At 43.5% G+C, this 18,612-nt stretch overlaps 1 long non-coding RNA gene across 4 annotated transcripts; it reads left to right on the top strand.

Moving 5' to 3' along the window:
* The first annotated feature begins 1,002 nt into the window (after positions 1–1,002).
* Positions 1,003–16,922, top strand: LOC125510377. Of its 4 annotated transcripts, XR_007284569.1 has the most exons (5): positions 1,003–1,864; positions 2,052–2,275; positions 14,137–14,260; positions 14,968–15,172; positions 16,575–16,922. It is a non-coding gene; the product is annotated as an uncharacterized LOC125510377 (long non-coding RNA). The 4 variants fall into 4 exon arrangements; XR_007284573.1 differs by lacking the exons at positions 14,968–15,172; positions 16,575–16,922 and having other exon boundaries at positions 1,003–1,319; positions 1,638–1,864; positions 14,137–14,397; XR_007284568.1 differs by lacking the exons at positions 14,968–15,172; positions 16,575–16,922 and having other exon boundaries at positions 1,003–1,319; positions 1,804–1,864; positions 14,137–14,397.
* Positions 16,923–18,612: the final 1,690 nt, after the last annotated feature.

The following is an 18,612-nucleotide window of genomic DNA, read 5'->3' on the forward strand; positions in this document are numbered from 1 at the left end:
TCCTTCTCTCTCTCTCTTTTCCCACCTCGCGAATCCTATTCCAACTAGGATTGGGGGAGAAGTCCTACTCCCGGAGGGAGTAGGACTCCTCCTGGCGCGCCCTATGATGGCCGGCCGGCCTCCCCCTCTTGAGCCTTTATATACGGAGGCAGGGGCACCCCAGAGACACAAGTTGATCCACGTGATCTTATTCTTAGCCGTGTGCGGCGCCCCCTGCCACCATAGTCCTCGATAATATTGTAGCGGTGCTTAGGCGAAGCCCTGCGACAGTAGTACATCAAGATCGTCACCACGCCGTCGTGCTGACGGAACTCTTCCCCGACACTTTGCTGGATCGGAGTCCGGGGATCGTCATCGAGCTGAACGTGTGCTAAAACTCGGAGGTGCCGTAGTTTCGGTGCTTGATCGGTCGGGCCGTGAAGACGTACGACTACATCAACCAAACGCTTCTGTTGTCAATCTACAAGGGTACGTAGATCACACTCTTCCCTCGTTGCTACGCATCACCATGATCTTGCGTGTGCGTAGGAAAATTTTGAAATTACTATGTTACCCAACACTTAGTACTCGTGACGATTAATCTCTACTCCTAGTAAAGCAGTTGATAGTTTCCGCCGGTCAATTTTCATCCCACCACTTTCGTCGGGTTTTTTTCGTGGGTTTTTTTGTTCGTCCACCACTTCCCACCGCATCGATTGAGCGAAGCCCATCGACCCCCCACCATACGAGTGGACAAAAAACCAAAAAAAACACATCCCTCCCCAATCCCTAGCTCCTCTCCCCTTCTCCACCCACAGCCGCCGCCGCCGCACGCCCGCAGCCCTCCTCCGCTCCGCTCTGACCATCCAAATGGTGCTCCTCCTCACGCCCACGCCATCCTCCTCCTCAAGCCATCACCATCGTCTCCCCTCCTCCGTGACCGGCCTGCGTGATCCCAATGCGGGGGGACGACATCAACCATGGAGCGGAGCCCTGTGGGACGAGGTGGAGATTGGAGAATGCCGCGGCGATGAGGGGCACCACGTACGTGGTACCACCACGCACCATGGTGGGGATGAGAGGTGTTGTAGCCCTTCCATCGAGCTCGACTCCAGCGGTCCAGGCCGGCGACGACGATAACATGATCCCTACCAGTGATGAGCACGACGTGCTCCGGCCAACCGCCTCGACCTCAACAAGCCCCGTCGAGATTCGTCAGCCCACCCTTCTCTTCTTTCACCACCAGGGGTTGAGGAGGAGCACCATCAACTCACTTGATTTTATCTTCAATTTTCTATTCAGCTCAAAGAGGTTCCGCGGTACAGCCTAGGAAATAAAAGGTGAGTCAATTTGAAACACGACCACCACCAACGTGCTTTTTTCTTCTTTCTCTTTCTAATAGTGTTGATTGTATCTATACGATATGTTAATAGATGCATCGAAGTCTGATTTGGCACTTATTTCTTAAGCTGAATGGAGAGGTCAAATTGAGCTATAAGCTGTTTTCTACTGTATTTCTTTAGTTCCAATTCATTGGATTTGATATTAAAGTTCTATAGCCAAATGATAGTTCAGATTGAGTACATCTGCTACTCCACTTATTTAAAATCTACCATATTCTGTTATTTAAACTATTAACTATTGACTAGATGATGCAGATGCTTTCCCCATGGGATAACTTGACAATTTTTTTAGAGAAGTGATAAAAAACGTCAAGCTTGAAGAACAAAAGTTTGAGCATTGAAATGCTGACTTCAAATGCCATGTAGTTCATAGTCTATGTGCAATGGCTCTTTAATTTGACTGAAGCAAATGTGATCCCAGCGCGTCGACCTTGGAGACGACTGCAATTGTTTGACGTCCTTCACAACTCACAACTGCTATGGTGCTTCCCGACTCCTTTTTGACTTTCGTCCCCATGTGTTTTGTTGTTCTGCCGTGCTTTTCCTCTCATTATTTTGGATGAAGTGCGTTGGTCAATTTCTGTTGGAAGCAGCAACAACAATATTAAAAGAACTGAAGATCTGTTAGAAATTAGTATATGTTTTTCTATGGATGTGTTTGCTATACAGGCTCAGGCTGGATATTTTGCTTCGTGCTGATTGGGCAAACGGCTATCAACACCGATGTTAGCACCATCCATCTTTCTAGCGCACTTCCAAGCACGCAAGTATGAGAATACCATGGCCAAGGATCAGATGGTGATGCACCGCGGCAGGGCCATCGGGATGAAAAAGAAGCTTTTTTTGTGCCCCACGGTGGCCACACCACTACCGCCTACTCGACAATGAAAGCCGTAAGTGTCTTGCTTCGATCTCTTCTTCTTTCCGATGATGATTATATCTATGTTTTTAAGGCGTCTGTAAGGCAACGCTTAGGCGACGCCTAGGCGTTGAGGCGCCCCCCAGCGCTTTGCAAATAGGCCCGCTTTAGGCACCTAGGCGTCCGCTTTAGGCGCCTAGGCGTCGAGTCTCCCCCCAGCGCCTTAAAGCGAAGCGTCACCTTAAAAACATAGGATTATATGTCTATGTACCAATTCACCACTGAAAACAGTGATTTGATGCATGCCTGGTCATTTTATTATTGTTAAGTTTCTGTAGCCTGAAATGTGAAACCACACTGAATTTGGCTCGTTCACGTGCCCTCTAGCGGTCTTGGTGTTATTACTTCTGAGGATGGACCCAGAGTGGGTGATACTTTGTTAGACAAGCATGTACCTCTACAATCTTAGTAATTTATGACCAGATGGTTGTGTTTTTTTAGGTTGGACCTTGTCTACTTACCAGAGCGGGTTATAGTTTGATAATCAAATATCTAGCTCTGTGATGCATGGGAGTGGAGTATCACCATGGCAGGAGACTTCAGAAAATACCACTGCAATGCATGGGAGTGGAACCTCACCATCGTAGGAGAATTTCGCAAATACTACTCCAAACCAAAGTTCTTCTCGAGGATCTGAATCTGTTCAGTTTGCCTTCGACGAAGTAACTGTTTTGTGCAGGATGGAAGAATTAGAAGTTGGTGTCCCTGTAGCATCCCTGTAATTCACTGCCGAAATTTGCACATATAATCTTTTATACTATATTTGTTGGGGAACGTAGTAATTTTAGAAAAAATTCTACGCACACGCAAGATCATGGTGATGCATAGCAACGAGAGGGGAGAGTGTGATCTACGTACCCTCGTAGACCGACAGCGGAAGTGTTATGACAACGCGGTTGATGTAGTCGTACGTCTTCACGGCCCGACCGATCAAGCACCGAAACTACGGCACCTCCGAGTTCTAGCACACGTTCAGGTTGATGAAGATCCCCAGACTCCGATCCAGCAAAGTGTCGGGGAAGAGTTCCGTCAGCACGATGGCGTGGTGACGATCTTGATGTTCAACTGTCGTAGGGCTTCGCCTAAGTACCACTACAATATTATCGATGTAGCGACCAGACCTCAAACAGTCTGATCTCTGTGCTCCGGTGTCATCCCTGGATCAGTAATGCTGACACCACACAGTACTCGGAGGATTTATAGCAGAGTGGCAATCACACACTTATTACATCGAGTGTCTCAAAAAAGAACTTATTACAATAAATATGGCTTAAGGCCATCTAATAACGATAACAGCGGAAGGCTTGGAAGATAAGTGAGTCCATCAACTCCAACGGCATCACTGAGTATAGAACCACGACCTAAAAACTCCTTAATCATCGTCTGAAAAGTCTGCAACATTAACATTGCAGCCCGAAACGGGTCAGCACATGCAATATGCTGGCAATGTAACACATAGAGAATAATGGAATGAAACAGCTATACTATATGCATATGTGGCTGGTGGAAAGCTCTATGGTTACATTTTTGCGTAAAGCCAATTTTTCCCTACTTCAAAGGAATAGAATTTATTTAACTATCATGGTAGTTGTTAAACATTGAAAATGGTTGACAGCATTCTCAATCCCAATTAAGCATCATCATTAAACATAACCCAACAAAATTAATTTGGAGTAACATGTTGAGATTCACATGAAAATCCAGGTACTAGATACTCAAGATGTCCATAACCGGAGACACGGCTAATCATGATTAGTTTATTACACTCTGCAGAGGTTTGCGCGCTTTTCCCCACAAGACTCGATCGCCCCCGTTTGGTTTCTCGCACTACATGGTGTTTGATAAGACGGATGACCGAGACATAGTCTTCAGAAGCGCTAGCACCTTACGATCGGGTAGACCGTACCACCTACATCCCCTACTTCTGCTAGTCTACCACTGTAAGAGTTCGCACAACTTAGTCAACTATGCTAGAGCCCATAATAGCTTGTGGCTGCACACGGAAGTTTCTAGTATGAATAGTCTCATGATCCCTTTGAGCCTGGGTGGCGGTCCAAAAGAAAACAGGCAAGTCCTGGAATACCCAGGTGCCTCAATCCACCCATATGTGTGTTTAAGTTTCCACCTTAGATAAATCATTAATTAAGAAAACTCACATCTGTCATGGATATCACTCACCCAATCCACGTCTACTAGCATAGCATGGCATAATAAGCAAACGTAGAAGTAACTCCCAAAGGTTTGATAATAAATAGGTAATAGGTACTACCTCATCTACTTCCCATCCCACAATTTAATTAGATCCTAACCATGCAATGTGTGAGGATTTGATCTAATGCAATAAAACTGGATAGTAGAAAAGGTATGATCAAAGTGTTACTTGCCTTGCTAATGATCCGGGAAACCTAGAGATTCGAAGTAACAGGTGGCGCACTCCGGATACTCTATCGTAGACAAACAAACAAGCATACAATAAGTACTCATCTAATGCACGGGTAAAACTCAAATAAGAGAACTAACCAGAAGGTTCAACTTAAGAACTCCGGTTGGCAAAAAGAATCAAATCGAACGAAGCAACGAAAGTCAAACGGCGAAAGAAAACAACTTCATTCTACTAATCTGGATCTAGGGCAAATTTTACAGCAGCAAAAACTTGTTTAAGTTGATTAAACGGATAGAGGGTTTCGAGACGAAACTCTAGGCGCTTGAATCACCTCATTCCGATAAACGAGCGAAAAGTTATACTAAAACGAAAATCGGATCAGGAATCGCGATCAGAAAAATCGCGGATTTAATCCAAGAAAAAGAAAAACGACGAACGTTCGCTAGAACGAACGAACGGACGAACGCTCGCTAATTAAATAAACCGGAAAACCCATCTATTTAAAAAAACGAATCTAAAAAAATGACGAAAAACCGACGGTTTTTTGAAAAAACGGCGGCACGGAAAATGAGGCAGCGGCGAACCTCGACGAGCGTGCGGGCGGGGCGGCGGCTCCGGCGAGGCGGCGTGTCGGCGGGGCGGCGGGGCGGCGAGGCGGCGCAGCGGGGCGGCGGCCGGCGAGGCGGCGCGGCGGCGGCGGCGTGAGCGGGGCGGCGGCGACGCTGGCGGCGGCGACGGGCGCGGGTGCGGGGCGGGGCTGGGGCTAGGGTTTCCCCCCGGGGCTGGGCCGGCTTATAAAGGTCACCTCGGGCCGAAGTCCTAGTCGGACACGGCCCGTAGGTCGGTTCGTTTTTTTTAATATTACGCGCAAAAGAAAAATAAAAAGAAATACTAAACGAACTCCAAAAATTCCAAAATAAATATTCACGGGCTTCTAAAATCAAGCCGCACAAGGCGAACATTTATTTGGGACCTAAATGCAATTTTGAAAAATGCACATTTTTCCTAAATTCAAATAAAACACCGAAAAACTCAGAAATAAAATCTTATTTGATTTTATTTTTAAATCCTCAATATTTCTTTATTTTGGGAAAATCATTTTATTCCCTCTCTCATATTTTTGAAATAGAAATAATTGATGATAAAATAAATAAAATCAAACGATCCTATTCTTAAAATTTGAGAAAACTCAAATATGAAAATAACAAAATCCCCAACTCTCTCCGTGGGTCATTGAGTTGCGTAGAATTTCTAGGATCAACAAAAATGCAAAAATAAAATATGGTATGCAATGATGATCTAATGTATAACATTCCAAATTGAAAATTTGGGATGTTATAAACCTACCCCCCTTAAGATGAATCTCGCCCTCGAGATTCGGATTGGCTAGAAAATAGGTGAGGGTGGTCCTTAAGCAAATCTTCCTCTCGCTCCCAGGTGGCTTCATCCTCTGGGTGGTGGCTCCACTGAACTTTGCAAAACTCGATAACCTTGTTGCGAGTAACTTGGCTGGCAGACTCGAGGATCTTAATTGGTTTCTCCTCGTAGGTCAAATCGTTATCCAACCGAATAGTTTCCAATGGCACTGTGTCTCTCAAAGGTATGTCAGCCATCTCCGCGTGACATTTCTTTAACTAAGAAACATGGAACACATCATGAACTCCTGACAATCCTTCAGGCAATTTCAACTTGTAGGCCACTTCTCCCATACGCTTCAAAACTCGATATGGTCCTACAAATCGTGGCGCTAACTTCCCTTTAACTCCAAAATGCTTTGTTCCCCGAAGTGGAGATACTCGAAGATAAGCTTTATCTCCGACTTCATAAACTGTCTCCTTACGTCTAGAATCTGCATAACTTTTCTGTCTGGACTGGGCTACCTTGAGCCTATCGCGAATCAACTTCACCTTCTGTTCAGACTCTTTAATCAGGTCAGGTCCAAACAACTGGCGGTCTCCAACTTCGTCCCATGACAACGGTGTCTTGCACCTCCTTCCGTACAAAGCTTTGAAAGGGGTCATCTTTAAACTGGTTTGGTAACTGTTGTTGTAAGAGAACTTTGCATATGGCAAATTGTCGTCCCAACTAGATCCGTAATCTAGCGCACAAGCTCTCAGCAAATTGTCCAAAATCTGATTGACTCTCTCGGTCTGTCCATCTGTCTGTGGATGAAAAGTTGTACTGAATTCTAGCCTGGTTCTCAAAGTTTCGTGCAACTGCTTCCAGAACTTTAAGGTAAACTGGGTTCCTCTATCTGATACGATACTCCTTGGAACTCCATGCAGACATATGATCCTGGTCATGTATATCTTTGTCAACTTAGCACTGGTATAAGTGGTCTTTACTGGGATGAAATGAGCTACTTTCGTCAATCGATCGACTACAACCTAAATCGAGTCATAGCCTGAACGAGTCCTGGGTAACCCCGTGATGAAATCCATGCCTAGCTTATCGCACTTCCATTCGGGTATCGGCAATGGTTGTAACAATCCTGCTGGCTTCTGATGCTCTGCCTTTACTCTCTGACATACATCACAGACTGCTACATACTCCGCAATATCCTTCTTCATTCCGGTCCACTAGAAAATATTCTTCAAATCCAAATACATCTTGGTATTTCCTGGGTGAATTGAATATGGTGAATCGTGTGCCTCTTACAAAATCAACTTCCGGATCTCCGGGTCATTGGGCACATAAACGCGGTCTTCAAACCATAGGGTATCGTGCTCATCCTCACGAAATCCTTTAGCTTTTCCTTTGCTCAGTTTATCCTTTATAGCGGCAATCTCTTTGTTAGTTTTCTGTGCTTCCCTGATTCTATCCATCAACGTTGACTGAATCTCCAATGCTGCTACATAGCCTCTCGGAACTATTTCCACACATAGTTCACGAAGATTTTCTGCTAACTCCTTGGGTATTTCTCCCATCATTAACGTATTGATATGGCTCTTACAGCTTAATGCGTCAGCTACTACATTAGCCTTTCCGGGATGATAATGCAATTTCATATCATAATCCTTGATAAGCTCCAACCATCTCCTTTGTCTGAGATTCAACTCCTTCTGGGTGAAAATGTACTTCAAACTCTTATGATCCGTGTACACCTCACAATGGTTTCCAATGAGGAAATGCCTCCATGTTTTCAAAGCATGCACTACGGCTGCTAACTCCAAATCATGCGTAGCATAATTCAACTCATGAGGCTTCAGTTGTCTTGAGGCATATGAAACAACTCTCCCTTCCTGCATAAGCACTGCTCCAAGTCCTCGACGTGAAGCGTCGCAATACACCTCATAATCCTTGGTCTGGTCTGGCAAAATCAACACTGGTGAGGTAACCAAACGTTTCTTCAACTCCTGAAAACTAGCCTCGCATTCCTCTGTCCATATGAACTTGGTATCTTTCTTCAACAACTCCGTCATAGGCTTCGCAATCTTTGAGAAATTCTCAATAAATCTCCGGTAGTATCCTGTGAGTCCAAGAAAACTCCGGATCTCTCCAACTGTTGTTGGGACTTCCCACTTGGTCACGGTATCAACTTCAGTGGGATCTACTGCTATACCTTCTCCAGATATAACGTGTCCGAGGAATCCTACTTCCTTCAACCAAAACTCACATTTGCTGAACTTGGCATATAATTGATGTTCTCTGAGCTTTCCAAGTACCAAACGCAAATGCTCCTTATGCTCCTCTTCATTCTTTCAGTAAACCAGGATATCATCAATGAACACCACGACGAACTTATCCAAAAACTCCATAAATACTTTGTTCATCATGTTCATAAAATAGGCAGGTGCGTTAGTCAGACCAAATGACATAACGGTATACTCGTACAACCCATACCTGGTGGTAAAAGCTGTCTTCGGAATATCCTGTTCTCGAATCTTCAACTGGTGGTATCCTGATCGCAGATCGATCTTGGAAAATACCTTAGCTCCTTGCAATCGATCAAACAAATCGTTGATCATTGGTAGTGGGTACTTGTTCTTGATCGTTACTTCATTCAATCCTCGATAATCAACAACCATCCTTAACGATCCATCTTTCTTCTCCACTAGTAGTACGGGCGATCCCCAAGGCGAAGAACTTGGACGAATATATCCCTTATCTAGTAACTCCTTAATCTGCTTCTTAATTTCCACCAAATCCTTTGCTGGCATCCTATATGGTCTCTTTGATATTGGCCCTGTGCCTGGCAATAGCTCAATCAAAAACTCAATATCTCTATCCGGTGGCATGCCTGGCAACTCCTCTGGAAATACTTCAGGAAAATCCCTTACCACTGGTACTTCCTCCTACACAACTCCTGTTAGGCAATTTACTTGAGTCCTCTTTGGCACATGCCAGGATACATACTTGATCCTTCTCCCTTCTGGGGTGGTAAGCAAAATTAACTTACTAGCACATTTAATATTCCCTTCATACTTTGATAACCAATCCATGCCTAATATCACATCCAATCCTTGAGATTCCAATACTATTAGGTCTGAGGGAAAAACATAGTTACCAATCCTTAATGGTAACCGATCACACCATAGACTAGCCACATACTCTGCTCCAGGCGAGGTTACTAACATGGGTGACCTAAGGGCTTGGGTTGATAGGTTATACTTATCCACAAATCCCCTTGAGATGTATGAATGCGATCCACAAATCCCTTTCAGATCTATCATGTCGGCGCAAATCTGGTTCTCCTGTTGTCGAATGTGCTGGTTTAACTCCTGGATAAAAGCTGCAATTGATCTATCCTTCCTAGTGTTGATCATCTCCCAGTGCTCATCTTGGCGCCCACAAATCTGGTAGATAGTATCCTTGAGATCATTGCGGTAGACTTCTCCAATGCGTCCCATGGCGATGTGAGCTGCCATGCTCTTTCCTAGACTCCAAGTTGGTGCATCAAAAGAAAACTCTATTGGCTCAGTGACTGGCATGAACGTTCTTCCTGGAACTTGAACTTGAATCATCCAGCGCTCTTCTTCAGGTAAAGTGGCGTTGTAGGTTCCTGTGAAGCTTGGTACTCCTATGTTCAGGTATCTAGTGACTTCCTTCAAGTGACGTCCAAAGGGTGTATCTTCATCCGGTTGCGTGAACTTGTTCCTTGCATCCGCCATCCTAAAAGAGTAGAAAAGATGAGAGGTCAGAGGAGGAGAGAGTGAATAGTGATCTAGGTCTTTTAGCTTAGTGGTCGTGTCCTACAGTCAGCGTGTGCTTTGATACCATCTCTGTAGCGACCAGACCTCAAACAGTCTGATCTCTGTGCTCCGGTGTCATCCCTGGATCAGTAATGCTGACACCACACAGTACTCGGAGGATTTATAGCAGAGTAGCAATCACACACTTATTACATCGAGTGTCTCAAAAGAGACTTATTACAATAAATATGGCTTAAGGCCATCTAATAACGATAACAGCGGAAGGCTTGGAAGATAAGTGAGTCTATCAACTCCAACGGCATCACTGAGTATAGAACCACGACCTAAAAACTCCTTAATCATCGTCTGAAAAGTCTGCAACATTAACGTTGCAGCCCGAAACGGGTCAGCACATGGAATATGCTGGCAATGTAACACATGGAGAGTAATGGAATGAAACAGCTATACTATATGCATATGTGGCTGGTGGAAAGCTATATGGTTACATTTTTGCGTAAAGCCAATTTTTCCCTACTTCAAAGGAATAGAATTTATTTAACTATCATGGTAGTTGTTAAACATTGAAAATGGTTGACAGCATTCTCAATCCCAATTAAGCATCATCATTAAACATAACCCAACAAAATTAATTTGGAGTAACATGTTGAGATTCACATGAAAATCCAGGTACTAGATACTCAAGATGTCCATAACCGGAGACACGGCTAATCATGATTAGTTTATTACACTTTGCAGAGGTTTGCGCGCTTTTCCCCACAAGACTCGATCGCCTCCGTTTGGTTTCTCGCACTACATGGTGTTTGATAAGACGGATGACCGAGACATAGTCTTTCAGAAGCTCTAGCACCTTACGATCGGGTAGACCGTACCACCTACATCCCCTACATCTGCTAGTCTACCACTGTAAGAGTTCGCACAACTTAGTCAACTATGCTAGAGCCCGTAATAGCTTGTGGCTGCACACGGAAGTTTCTAGTATGAATAGTCTCATGATCCCTTTGAACCTAGGTGGCGGTCCAAAAGAAAACAGGCAAGTCCTGGAATACCCAGGTGCCTCAATCCACCCATATGTGTGTTTAAGTTGCCACCTTAGATAAATCATTAATTAACAAAACTCACATCTGTCATGGATATCACTCACCCAATCCACGTCTACTAGCATAGCATGGCATAATAAGCAAACGTAGAAGTAACTCCCAAAGGTTTGATAATAAATAGGTAATAGGTACTACCTCATCTACTTCCCATCCCACAATTTAATTAGATCCTAACCATGCAATGTGTGAAGATTTGATCTAATGCAATAAAACTGGGTAGTAGAAAAGGTATGATCAAAGTGTTACTTGCCTTGCTGATGATCCGGGAAACCTAGAGATTTGAAGTAACAGGCGGCGCACTCCGGATACTCTATCGCAGATAAACAAACAAGCATACAATAAGTACTCATCTAATGCACGGGTAAAACTCAAATAAGAGAACTAACCAGAAGGTTCAACTTAAGAACTCCGGTTGGCAAAAAAAATCAAATCGAACGAAGCAACGAAAGTCAAACGGCGAAAGAAAACAACTTCGTTCTACTAATCTAGATCTAGGGCAAATTTTACAATAGCAAAAACTTGTTTAAGTTGATTAAACGGATAGAGGGTTTCGAGATGAAACTCTAGGCGCTTGAATCGCCTCATTCCGATAAACGAGCGAAAAGTTATACTAAAACGAAAATCGGATCAGGAAAAATCACGGATTTAATCTGAGAAAAAGAAAAACGACGAATGTTCATTAGAACAAACGAACGGACGAACGCTCGCTAATTAAATAAACCGGAAAACCGATCTATTTAAAAAAACCGAATCTAAAAAACCAACGAAAAACCAACGGTTTTCCGAAAAAAAACGGCGACACGGAAAACGAGGCGGCGGCGAACCTCGACGAGCGTGCGGGCGGGGCGGCGGCTCCGGCGAGGCGGCGGGGCGGCGGGGCGGCGAGGCGGCGCGGCGGCGACGGCGCGAGCGGGGCGGCGGCGGCGCTGGCGGCGGCGGCGGGCGCGGGTGCGGGGCGGGGCTGGGGCTAGGGTTCCCCCCCCCCCCGGGGCTGGGCCGGCTTATAAAGGCCACCTCGAGCCGGAGTCCTAGTCGGACACGGCCCGTAGGTCGGTTCGTTTTTTTTAATATTACGCGCAGAAGAAAAATAAAAAGAAATACTAAACGGACTCCAAAAATTCCGAAATAAATTTTCACGGGCTTCTAAAATCAAGCCGCACAAGGTGAACATTTATTTGGGACCTAAATGCAATTTTGAAAAACGCACATTTTTCCTAAATTCAAATAAAACACCGAAAAACTCAGAAATAAAATCTTATTTGATTTTATTATTAAATCCTCAATATTTCTTTATTTTGGGAAAGTCATTTTATTCCCTCTCTCATATTTTTGTAATAGAAATAATTGATGATAAAATAAATAAAATCAAACGATCCTATTCTCAAAATTTGAGAAAACTCAAATATGAAAATAACGAAATCCCCAACTCTCTCCGTGGGTCATTGAGTTGCGTAGAATTTCTAGGATCAACCAAAATGCAAAAATAAAATATGGTATGCAATGATAATCTAATGTATAACATTCCAAATTGAAAATTTGGGATGTTACAATCGGGGACTATGGTGGAAGGGCGCACCGCACACGGTTAAGAGAACGATCTTAGAGATCAACTTGTGTGTCTAGAGGTGCCCCCTGCTCCCGTATATAAAGGAGCAAGGGGGAGGAGGCCGGCCCTAGGAGGGGCGCGCCAGGGAGTAGGATTCCTACTCCTAGTTGGAATAGGTTTCCTCCTTTCCTAGTCCAACTAGGAGAAGGGGGGAAAGGGGGAAAGAGGGGAAGGAAGGGAGAGAGGGGTCGCGCCCCAAACCCCTTGTTCAATTCGGACTGGGCTTGGGAGGGGCGCGTGCCACCTCCTGGTCCTTCCCACTAAGGCCCATTAAGGCCCATTGCTTCTTCCTCGTATTCCCGTAACTCCCCGGTTCCTCCGAAAATACCCGAATCACTCGGAACCTTTCCGATATCCGAATATAGTCGTCCAATATATCGATCTTTACGTCTCAACCATTTTGAGACTCCTCGTCATGTCCCCGATCTCATCCGGAACTCCTAACTCCTTCGGTACATCAAAACTCATAAACTCATAATATAACTGTCATCGAAACCTTAAGCGTGCGGACCCTACGGGTTCGAGAACAATGTAGACATGACCGAGACACGTCTCCGGTCAATAACCAATAGCGGAACCTGGATGCTCATATTGGCTCCCACATATTCTACGAAGATCTTTATCGGTCAGACCGCATAATAACATACGTTGTTCCCTTTGTCATCGGTATGTTACTTGCCCAAGATTCAATCATCGGTATCTCAATACCTAGTTCAATCTCGTTACCGGCAAGTCTCTTTACTCGTTTCGTAATACATCATCTCGCAACTAACTCATTAGTTGCAATGCTTGCAAGGCTTATGTGATGTGCATTACCGAGAGGGCCCAGAGATACCTCTCCGACAATCGGAGTGACAAATCCTAATCTCGAAATACGCCAACCCAACATGTACCTTTGGAGACACCTGTACAGCTCTTTTATAATCACCCAGTTACGTTGTGACGTTTGGTAGCACACAAAGTGTTCCTCCGGTAAACGGGAGTTGCATAATCTCATAGTCATAGGAACATGTATAAGTCATGAAGAAAGCAATAGCAACATACTAAACGATCGGGTGCTAAGCTAATGGAATGGGTCATGTCAATCACATCATTCTCCTAATGATGTGATCCCGTTAATCAAATGACAACACATGTCTATGGTTAGGAAACATAACCATCTTCGATTAACGAGCTAGTCAAGTAGAGGCATAGTAGTGACACTTTGTTTGTCTATGTATTCACACATGTATTATGTTTCCGGTTAATACAATTCTAGCATGAATAATAAACATTTATCATGATATAAGGAAATAAATAATAACTTTATTATTGCCTCTAGGGCATATTTCCTTCAATATTTTCTTGATTTTGAATTCCGTAGATTGTTTCGTACCCTGTAATTCACTGCTGGAATTTGCACATATAATCTTCTATACTATATTTTCTTGATTTTGAATTCCGTAGATTGTTTCATATCAGTACTGGTACTAAATGAATACTTTTCATGCTCTGATATGGATCCCTTGATCTGATTGTAGGTGAAAAGTTTTCTTCCTTGAATTTTGTATCGAAACTGAAAATTGCTCTGTTTTCATGACTTCTATCTCTGCACAGGGAAACCATCCCACCACCGCTAGGGAGCTCTTGGTTGCACCGCAAGCTGCAAGGCCTTGTCAACTTGCTCGTGTCACTTAAGCGCTATGGCCTCTCGCTGCTCAAAATTGATAGTTTGGTGCAGGTTTGTCTCACCCACTTCTTCCAGTCCTACTTCTGTTACTATATGTAGACCATGACACTCAGTTCTAGCAAAAATTGCATCTTGGTGAGGCTCACTGGATAATGTTCATGGTTTATAAGCTTTTGACTTGTTGTCTACTTGTCTTGCGCCTTCTTTAAGAGCAACTACCACATGTCTGATGATATTCCTCTACTAGTTGTAGTTAAGAATGGATTCCGTTACTTATCATAGCAGAACAGGAGAATTGTAGCTTATTATTGGTCGAAAATAAAATGTAGCTGGGATGAAGCTCAATGTGACGGGCCCAACTTGGCATTGATCTTCTCTAAAATTTCATATAAGTTTTTCTTAGGTTCAAGCCCCAAGCCCACTGAACAATTGTTTTGCAGATGTGAGCCACACATCAGGTTACATTTCTAATAAATAAATGATTACTGAAATTATCTATTCCATGTTTAGACTAAATGCTAAAAGGTTAGTCTAGAAGCTTATCTAATCCTTATTTTGTATTGTTGTCCCTTTTAATTATATCCATGTATTCTATCAAGGATCATTTTGTTGCATTTGTAAAAGACAAACAATTTTGTGATAAAAAAGACATGGAATTTTGCTATCAAAATTATCGTATCGTGCCATCTTTCTTCAGAATATTCTTTGTCCTTGACCTAATGGGTTGTTGTTAATCCTAATTTATTATTTGATTCCAGTGTCATTCTTTTTCCCTTGCGCTCATGAGGGGAGAGAGAGGGAGAGCAGAGAAGAGTGTGAACGCAGTGCTAGCTGGTAGATATGGTCTGTGTGTAAGGCGGCAGTGATCTGCTGCTATGATTCTCGGTGAGCCAAGGTAACAGATAGCCGTTCCATCCCTTCTGGCGCCCTATGGAGCCTGGCCAGAGTTTCCGTCAAAGCTAGGTAGGAAAGTAAGCTTTTCTGTCTTAGTTGCCGAGCAAGCTACAGTTATCTTTCTTTGAAAAGCTACGCTTTGTTGCATTGCCACATGTCACATGTAGGTGCTTATGATATGCCCCAATAGTGGAGAGTATTTGTCATAAAACTATCACACTACAGGTTTCATCGGTCCCACAGAACTACCGGTTTAAAAAACGTCAAAAAACCAGATTATGCTAATTTTTTGCCTAAAAACTACCACTTGCGTTAGATGACCATTTTGCTGGTTTTAAACGTGTTATGACATGCGGGACCCACTTGTCAGGGCTGATGCCGCAGCAAAGTGAACTCCGTTTATTCGGACTGTTATATTTGCCGTTATTACCTTCTTCTTCCTCCTCTTTCTTTCCTAGACATTTCAACCAACACCTTGTCTTCGTGCCCCACGACAAGCACTGTTGTGGTCCATGTCATGCACCTGGAGGCTGTTGTAGTCGAGGATAACGCCTGACTAGGCCCCGTGTGGTGCATGGGCTTGTCGTCTTTGGCGGTGCCGTCGAGGACGCGAAGCTCGCCACTGGTCATGAGCGCGAGCGACAACGAGGCTGCCTCGACCGCGTTCAACCATCGGACGCTCATCGACCATGTGTACTTTCCCGGGGAAGGAGTAGCAGGTGGCAAGGAGATACATGTCGCTTTGTCTTTGAGAGTGGTTAAGGAGACAATGACTACCGGACGAAAGAAGAGGTAGAGATAATTGGTATTTGTTGCCATTATATGAATGGCAGCCACACGTCATCATATTCGACTCACATTTCTAAATTAGAACAACTGTGTGATTGGTGCATTTTCTGTTATTCCATGGCAATGCACCAGCAGTCCACGGATCGACACGAACACGGGGAGGGGATTGGGGCGGAGAGCGGGGTGGTTGGCGGGAGACTCCTCCTTGCCAGTCCATGGGGAAGTATGGTGTGAAGCGAGAGGGTGCCATGGCGAAGCTGAGGTGGGCGTTCTCTGGTTTAAAGGAGAGGACTCCAACAAGAAATGTTTCGCTACGGCATGAAACCGAGAGGAAAGGGGAGGGTCCAGCAGGAAAAGAGAAATGTGTGTCATGATTTATTTTTCTTTTCTCTTTTGGATCGTGTGTTGTGGATAACATGATAGATACTCCGGGCAATCACATTTTCCCCACACATATGGCTTGGATTTGGGGAAGTCCGAACCGTCCAGTCAGCTGAATTTTGGGGAGCCTGTTGGGCGCCCGTTTGATGTCCAAACACGTCCAGACGTATGAGGGAGAAATGAGCGTCGACCTTGGAGACGACATTAATGCATTGTAGCTCGTAGCAACTATTTAATGGCTCTTTCTAAAAAGTTTCAATTTTAGTTTACTGAATATGTTTTCTTGCTTGAGTTATATCAGCTGGGCAAGTGCCAGAACCCAGGAGCATATGATTTTGCTGCTCTTGAGATACATGCCAATATTGCAATCTTGATTGTGCAACTATATAGACAAGGGATTGCATTTCTACATTGAAGGTTCAGTGTTGAAGCTGCTTGAATTGAGCCGCAATAGATCTTGACTTCGGCAAAAAATAAGGTATATTGAGCTTAATGACGAATGGTTACATATAGATAGAACTGGTTGTAATATATACATTTTTTGTCCTGAAGTAGCTCTTCTACCTTTGATTCGTGTAATGAATATCCAGTGTATATAGTTCATTCTTTACACCTTTTCTTTAAGAGAACACATATTTCTTTGTGTTTACATTTAAAACCTATGTTTTCATTTTAAATAACACACATGAATTTTAAACCTCCGCAGCCGCAATGTCTGGGACATCGTGCCCAGACACATGGAGCACTGCCTTTTGCTCATTTTCTACTCAATTATAGAGTTTTATTGCAGCATCATAATTTTTCGTATCTCAGTAAAGTGCATGTATTTTTAGATTAATAGTAAAGTGCATTTCAGTAGCTCCAAAAGGAAAATTTTCAAGAAAATTGTTCTTTCCTGTTGGTAATCATTTTCATACAAACTACTATGCTTTGCTTGTCCTGTTGGTTTTGCATCTTGTCCATTCCAGAACCTCTATGGAATAATGAATGTTGTTGAATTCCTACTACTGTGTTATGATTTTTTAGCTTTAATTGTTGCAATCCCTTAGGTTAATAGTAAGCTCGAGATGAAACTTTGGCGGAGATACAGTTTTGATATATAACTTTACTTCATTTTTAATCCATGTGGCAATGTCTTTAGTATACATGGTATTTTAGCATAACATACACTATTCTCTCATAACAATTGATTATACTTTCTAAACTCTAATCTTATTTTGGTTCATGTTACAAAACTACATGATGATGAAGGGCGGAGTTGTCCTTAGAAGAATTGTCTAAAGAGCTAAAAAGTAGTAACACCATGTCTTGTTCAAGTGCCAAATCAGCATTGCAACACGATGACTCATGTATGACATCCGCCCGTGTTGATTATTGGTACCTTAGATAATTAGGAGATGCATGCATCAACCTATGATAATTAGTATATGTCTGGCAATATTTTTCCATGTGTTGTAGTTAATTTGTATAACACAAATCACCGTAAGTCAATGTGTGTAGCACAATAAAATAGAAAAGGTGTAACAAAGGGGATTATGTGGACGTTCAAAAGGAATCCATCAACAAGTGTCCCAAAGCGATGTCGTTGTAAGGGGCAAAAAAATTCTTCAAGTTTTAAGTATATATATATATATATGATAAAAAAATTAAACGTCCGTAGCAACGCACGGGCAATCTTCTAGTTTTGTATCTTCTAGTTTTGTTAGGTTATCTGTTATAATTTCGTCCAGGGAATCAAAGGATGGGTCCAGAGCCATACATGACAAGCATGGAAACACAATTCTAGCGGCTCCGATTTCTACGGGACAGGTGTTTTTTAACACATTACAAACACAAGCGCTTATATATACGTACATATACTCACTTCTATAAAAACACACACGCACACTTTATCTCTATGAGCACCTCAGAAAGACTCAAGTTGTACCGTAGTCAAAGCTCTAAACGGGTATCTTCATTTTCTTGTTGCGTGTATTCGAATATAATGGATATGAGCCGCCGCCAGGATCATCACACGGCATGGATCCTTTGCTAAAAACAGTAGGAAACAAAGTCATTTTTTTCTCGAATACGCACGAGTGTGCATATCATACATTAAAGAAGGAGGGGGGAGACTCCCCAACGCTCCACATTTTACATCAGATGTACAAGCGGGCAAGCCGCATCCACCTCAATCTCGTAGGCTAACTACTTCTGTGCCGCCCACGCTAGACTACCCTCCTCGAAATCTCTAATTACACCCTTGAGCAGTCCTGCCTTCGCCCACAAGATGCCCTCCTCTGTCACGCGCTGCGTGATCTTCGCGAGCGATGGCGTCGCGCCATTGAAGACGATGCCAT

The sequence above is a fragment of the Triticum urartu genome, chromosome 1 (assembly GCF_003073215.2).
Source record: "Triticum urartu cultivar G1812 chromosome 1, Tu2.1, whole genome shotgun sequence".
Taxonomy (NCBI): Eukaryota; Viridiplantae; Streptophyta; class Magnoliopsida; order Poales; family Poaceae; genus Triticum; species Triticum urartu.